This window comes from Arachis ipaensis, chromosome B7 (assembly GCF_059453495.1).
Source record: "Arachis ipaensis isolate K30076 ecotype BB chromosome B7, ASM5945349v1, whole genome shotgun sequence".
NCBI lineage: Eukaryota > Viridiplantae > Streptophyta > Magnoliopsida > Fabales > Fabaceae > Arachis > Arachis ipaensis.
In genome coordinates, this window is record NC_142442.1 from 112,673,020 (window position 1) to 112,680,243 (window position 7,224).

Sequence of the window (7,224 nt, forward strand, 5' to 3'; positions counted from 1 at the left end):
TTGGATATAGCAAATGATACGTTAGTTCTTAGGACACGGTTGGTGGATGTGGAAGGTGAAGCTTGTAAAGTGTGCGATGCCATAGAATGTTTGGAGCTTTGTTTTACGCGAAATATTTTTGTTGATATTAGGTTTGTGACCGGTAGTGGGTTTGAGACGTGATTGATGAGGTTGAGAACTTTCAGATGAGTCGTTCGATAAAGTACAGTTGGGAGTTATGATGGTGAGCCATGTTAGAGCATGAGAAGTTGAAACCTTAAGGCTTGATGTGGAAACTAGTTATTACCATGGATGTATCAAATGTGTGCAATAGAATAGAAATCATGAGATTATGGAGTAAGAATGTTCTTGAGGAATTATAAGCGAGTTAGAAAGCGCCTAGTGATTGATTAGTTTTGGGAACAAGAGCATTGTCTGTTGGCCACATCATTTTTGCAAATACTTATCTTGAAATTTTGCACCTTATTGTGCTTCCTCAAGTTTTGGTAAAGTGTTAGACACCATGTAACCTATTTGTTTTGAGCATATCTTGTAACTTCTGCTTTACACCACACTCATTTCTTATATCTAAGTCTTATGACTTATCCGGTATTTGAAAATTTATATATATACCTAGACTTCTTACTTTTCTAAAGTATTCAAAAGTAAAGTATTAAAACTATGTAATATCTTGTATATTACTTTAATTTTTATTTATTTATTCATTAAAGACTTTATTTTCAAAAATTATTTTATTAAAAGTAATTAAATAGGGTTTTGATAATTAAACTAAAAATTTTACTTAATTTTAGAATTATTAAATAATTTTCTATATTTAAATTATAAAAGTTAGCAGTTGCAAAAGAATAAGAATTTTATATGATTTGATTTAAATAATTAAGATTTTAAAATTTAATACTTTAAGTTTTAAGAATGAAGGAAATTAATTATATTATCTCTAATTTTAAATTAGAATACTTGATTGAAAGCCAATTAGCAAATTATTAATTAAATAATATTTTTAAAGTAATTTTAAAGGATTAAATTAGATTTTTAATTATTACTCTATACTCTAATTTGATTAAAATTTACCAAGTTCCAATTAACCCAAAATCCTCAAATCAAACCCTAACCCTAACTAAACAAAATCCTAATTTTCATCTAAACCCTCAAACACAAACACATTTTTCCACTTCACCCAAAATAAACCCTAGTCGTCAATACAACTCCCTCACCCCCACCCCTCACCCATGGCACTCTCACACACTCAACACAAACACACACCACATAGTGAGAGAGAGGGAGAAACAGAAGAAAAGGAGAGTAGAAGAAAGAGGACGGCGTCGGCAGACATCACTGCCATCGCGCCATCGTATTGTCATCGAAGGAGAGGGAGATCTGCGAACCAGAGTCGCGGAAGGAAGAACCGTGAGCCGTGAAAAGTAGAACAAGAGAAAGGGAACGCGACGCTGAGAGAAAGAAAGAGACCAAGATGACGCGATGTGAGGAAGGAAGCGAAGCCGTCGCATCACCATTATTGTCGTGCCCAACCGCCGCCGTCGCGCACTCCATCGCCCCTGCTAGTGAGGCGTCGGGAAGCCTCTGTTGCCAGGAAATGGCGCTGCCATCGCCGAGATCTACTACCGGTAAAGGTTTTGTGTTTGGTTTCCGTTCTTTTGAATTCTAGAAAAATTATCGTCATTGCATGGTTGTTACAATTGCCACCACCGAGGTTCTGGTCAGCACTGTCGCTTGGGATAGTTGTTGGAGCTACTGCCAGATCGGTTCAAATGTCACTGCTGCTTCATTCTTTTATTGCAGTAAGTATTTTTGTTTCGAAACCCTTGTCGTTAGTATTCTGTTTCATGTTATTAAGAATTTCGTGATGTTGATGATTTAGGATTGAGTTAGTGAGGTTTCATGTTGCAATTAAAGTTGTTTCTGTTGTTGCGGAAGTAAGCGGAGTTGTGGATGCAGCCGCTGCTGTTGCGGGCCGAGGGAAAAAGGAATTTTTCGCGTTAAAACCGCTGCAGGCTTGATTCCTTCAGATAGGGGATTGTTTTAATAAGAAATATTTTGGGCTTTGAATACCTAACAAGTTTAGTAGATTAATGCAAATGGATAAATGTCTGTGATGTAAATAATTTTCTGCTGTGATTGAAAGGTTATATTTGTTGGTGATTGGTTGATTTCTGAATTTCTGGTAAAATTGATAAAATACGTTGATTTTGGGATGTAAGATTAAAAATGATGATTGGTTTTTGAATGACGGACTTGGAAATGTTAAATTGAAAGGCTGGTTTTATTGTGTTGAGGTTGAAAAAAGGGAACCCGTGATGGGTGGCAAAGTCTGGTTTTTAGGGGAGGTGCTGCCGAAATTTTTTTAAGAATTTGCAAAAATTTTGGTTAAGATTTTGAAAATGAGTTTGATTTGAATTAATTATCAAAAGAGATAATACTTGAATATTTTTAAGGATTTTAAAGAGAATCAGACTTTTATGATTTGGTTTATTTATGATTTTAACTTATTTGATTTTTAATAACAACGAAAAGAGATTTGATTAACTAGCTAAAGATTTTGAAAAGTAAATTAATTATAAATTCAAGATTTTAGGGATAGGGAGTGAGTTTGAGGCTTTGAATGAAATGAAACATAAGAGTTGAGAGAAACAGAGTTACTTTAAGGAATATGATGGAAATCGAGTGGTGCTTGATTCGAGGTAAGTTCGGTAAGTTGTTCGAAGGTTATGCTTGAGATTAAGAGATGATTAGTGACAATTGGTTTCAATTGAGGAGTTGACATGTGAATTGGATGATTTCAAGCTGGTTGATTATAAATGAGTGAATTTGAAAGAATTGGGAATCAGTATATTGAATAGAAACTGATAAGGCTTGTGAATCTTTGGAAAGATTGGCAAATTCTATTTTTGGTTAAGACTAATTTTTTGGCCAACTTCGACAGGCTCTAACTCGGTCTTCGGAGTTGGAAATTTTAAAAACCTAGGTTTTTATGAAATTTTATTTGTCGATCTTTCCCACAGTTCAAGAATGGTTGAGAAATGAATTTTGTGGAAAAAGTTATGAAGGTTTGAAATGTGGGCTGAAAAACTGGTTTTTACAGCATATCAGCTTTTTCACTTTCTGATATGCCGTGCGTACGCGGAACTCGTCATGCGTACGCGGGAGTTGGCCACTGCCAACACTCATGCATACACAAACATGGGCTACGTACGCGACTTTGTCACATTTACGCTCATGCGTACACGACTTTGTCACGTTTACGCTCATGCGTATGCAACACAAGTCCTGCGTACACGAGCAAGTCTCACTGCCCAAATCTTCTGCATACGGGAAAGTGGTCCGCGTATGCGATTTTGTCAAATTTACACTCATGTGTACGCGAGCATGTGCATGCATACGCGACCACCATATTTTTCTGAAAAGTGAATTTTTAAGTTTTCAACCATTCTTCAAGCCTTCTAAACCTTTATAAACCCTTATATAAGTCTAGAGCCTGTGCAATTAAGGATAGGAGAGTTAAGAACGAAACCTAAAGAGTTGAGTTAGTAAATTAGAGGGAAATGAATAAAATGTGCAGTAATGTATGATGAGGATGATTGGGATGATGAATGGTAATTAACTATGATAATGAGAGAAGCAGATTGATAATGAGATAGATAATGAAAAGTGATAATGAAATTGATATATTGATATATATACCTCCCAAGATAAATGCAGTGGCATTGAACCACTTGCTCCAGGTTTGGTTTGAGTCTCCTAGGGCACATGCAGTGGTTAGCCCTCACTTGCTCCCAGTCGAGAATGACATGTGATATGAGAAATTATTGGAGTCATGAATTTCCCTAGGTAGATGCAGTGGGTCGGCTCCACTTGCGATTTGAGATTTTGTTGACCTTCCGTCGCAAGATGTGGCCGGACACTTATACTTTTTCGGATGTTCCCCCAATGTATTTGATATATGAATATGAATTTTGAGGTTGGGGATGCGTGCACCCAGGGACTGTCTAGGTTTAGCTACCAGACATGTCAGGTTTGGTTGTATAATCGACAGATAAGCTCATTAACTATAGGGCAGGTATGCATCATTTGAATTTATGTGTATCGTTTGGGTGTGAATCTTGTTCTTAGTTTTCCTAATTGAGTAATTGCATCTATCTGCTATTTGATCTAATTGCTCTATCTATACTCTCTATTTGTGTATGCTTTGCATTGTTTTTTCTATGTTTGACAACTGAGAGATCCCTCATGCTGGTGGTGGTGACGATGAGGGTTGTTTCTGATATGTGGTGATGGAGGTTGAAGTAGGTGGACTAGGTGTTGCTTTATTACTCTAATTTTTGTATTGGTTGGTTAGGAGTGAGTGATGTAAGTTGGGTAGGAAGCCCTTAGGCACGTCCTTGGTCCTTTTCATTTCTTTAAACTATTCACCTTATTAATTTCTAAACTAAAGAAGTTTCTTTACGATTTTTCAAAATAAGTTTTTCCACAAAGCTTTTTCAAAAGGGTATTTCAACGATAAACTGATTTATAATGAAATTAAATTTATTTGCAAGTATCACTTTACTTTAATGGTATTTCCGTCCCTATTGAGAACCTGCGAGGATGATGTTCTAACCCCCTACAGATTTTCTTTTTCAGTGACAGGTTCAGGAAGCTTTAGCGCGAAGCCACGATCGATCTACAAAGCTTTATATATATATATATATATTGTATTTTTCTCTTTGTTAGTTTCGTTGATATTTTACTCCTCGTTGGGTATCATATTGAGATTTTGGAGGGGCAAGACTTATATTTGAGGAAATTTGAATAAGTCTGTGTATTTATTATTATGTGAATATAATTGTGTGATTAAGTGATTTAAAGTAAAGACTTTTGTTTTTATAATTAAAAGTTTGGTTTATTTTTACAAAGACTCAATATTAAATAAATATAGTATGAATTAAAGGAGTAGAGGTAGGTAACGCCAGGACTTTTAGTACGATCATGAGGTATTAAAAGTTAGGGTGTTACACAATCCCCTATGATATATGACTTCTCTCGATGGTGCGTATTAGCATGACACTTCATTCGAGTTTGCGCTGTCTTCAGCTAAAAAGTGACCTCAGCATTAAGGACCTCTCATGCTCGAAGGAGCGAATTCACATCTTGATGTTGTGAGCCATGTATCTAGGAGTGGAGTGAGCAAGGTAACCATACAATGCCTCATGCAGTGTCATATTAATGGTGGAATGGAAAGAGTTGTTGTAGCAGAATTCGGCCTAATGAAAGGTAGGAAGACAACCTATTCAGTTGAGCATGGGTGAGGACTCTTAAGTACTGCTCAAGTGTGCGATTAACCGCCTCTATTTGGCTGTCAGTTTGTGGGTGGTACGCGGTACTGTAGAAGAGTTTGGTGCCACAATATTGAAATAACTGCTTTGAAAAAGGGCTATGGAAAAGGAGATTGTGATCGAACACAATGGCGGCGAGAAAACCATGGAGGCGCATAATGGAGGATAAAAAAAATCTGAGCTACCCGTTTTCGCTGTGAACCCAGGCTTAAGGCCACTTGAGGTCACTTGGTGATTCACAAAATGGATTATACTCTGGTGCATCCCTGCCAGAAAAATAGCTCACCAAGTGCCTTATATGTCTTAAGAATGCCTTCATGACCACTAGCGGAGGTGGAATGAAACTGATGGAGTAGGGTTGACGTAGCAAAAATTGGCTAGTTAAGAAATTATTATAAGAGATACGTTGCAAGTACAGTTCTTAACCAACCGAAGATCCGTTTATCAATTTAGAAGGGTTGTCACAAAATTAGAATTAAAATACTGGGAGTATGAATCCCAAGTCGTCTCCCAACGAGTTGCAGAAAGATGTGCTATTTTATTAATCAGATGTTTTCTAAAAATGGTTGAGTTGATAAACAAGAAATTAAATTAGAGAATTTATGTAATTTAAATAAAAACCTTGACCGGGAGTAGATTAGTTGGAAGCCCTATTCTTGTTGGAGTACTCTCAAGATTAATTGATGATTGAAGGTTATTCTGCTTAGTCATCCCTTACTAGGTAGAGGAAAGTCAAGCAAGTTGGAAAGCTATTTCTATTCACAAGTTCCAATCCTCTCCCTTGGAAGGGATTAGTGTCAGTGACTAGAGGAAAATCCAACAGTAAACCCAATTACAATTTTTCTCTTGAGCGTTCCAACTCAAGGTTCTCCTTTCAATCAACTCCCAATCAAGTTATGGAACTACTCGCTCATTATGAATGTAAACTTCACAACATAAGAAAGGAAAATAAAGAAAGACATGATAACTAATAATCAAAAGATCAATTAAAAATAAAAATAGTTCTTGTATTAATAAATTCTAAAAATAATCCAATAGTAATTCTGAATAAATTGAGGACATGGAAGAGTAAGAGACAAGTAAAGAAAACAAATTAGAATAATGAAGTCTTGGCGGAGGTAATAACTCTTCTCAATATCCCAATCCAAAAAACAATAAAAACAAATTCCTAAGAACTATGAATGTGTGGAGAAAAAACCTAGAGGAGAAGTAAAATCAGATCTAAAAACTAAAATTATGCGGAATGAATGTTGTTCTCTGGTCTCTACATGTTTCCTGGCTCTAATCTGCTTTTCTGGGCCGAAAATTGGGTCAAAACAGGGCCCAAAATCGCCCCCAGCGAATTCTGCAGATCACACACATCACACGATCGCGTCATCCACGCGTTCGCGTCATCCAGCGTTTTGCCTTGCCACGCGTTCGCATCGTCCACGCCTTTGCGTCACTTGTGCAGTTTCCAATCCGCGCGGTCGCGTGAGCCATGCGTCCGCGTCACTTCTCGCTGGTCATCTCCTCAATTTCTTGTGTTCCTTCCATTTTTGCAAGCCTCCTTTCCAATCTCCAAGTCATTCATGCCCTATAAAGCCTGAAACACTTAACACACAGATCACGGCATCGAATGGAATAAAGGGGAATTAAAATACATAATTAAAAGTCTCTAGGAAGCAAGTTTTCAACCATGAAGTAATTTTAGGAAGGAATTATAAATGCATGCTAATCATATGAATAAGTGGGTAAAGATTTGATAAAATCGCACAATTAACCACAATATAAACCATAAAATAGTGGTTTATCAACCTCTCCACACTTAGTCATTAGCATGTCCTCATGCTTAGTTGAAGGAGATAAGATAAATGAGTAAGAACATGTAAAACTCATGCAATGCAATGCAACC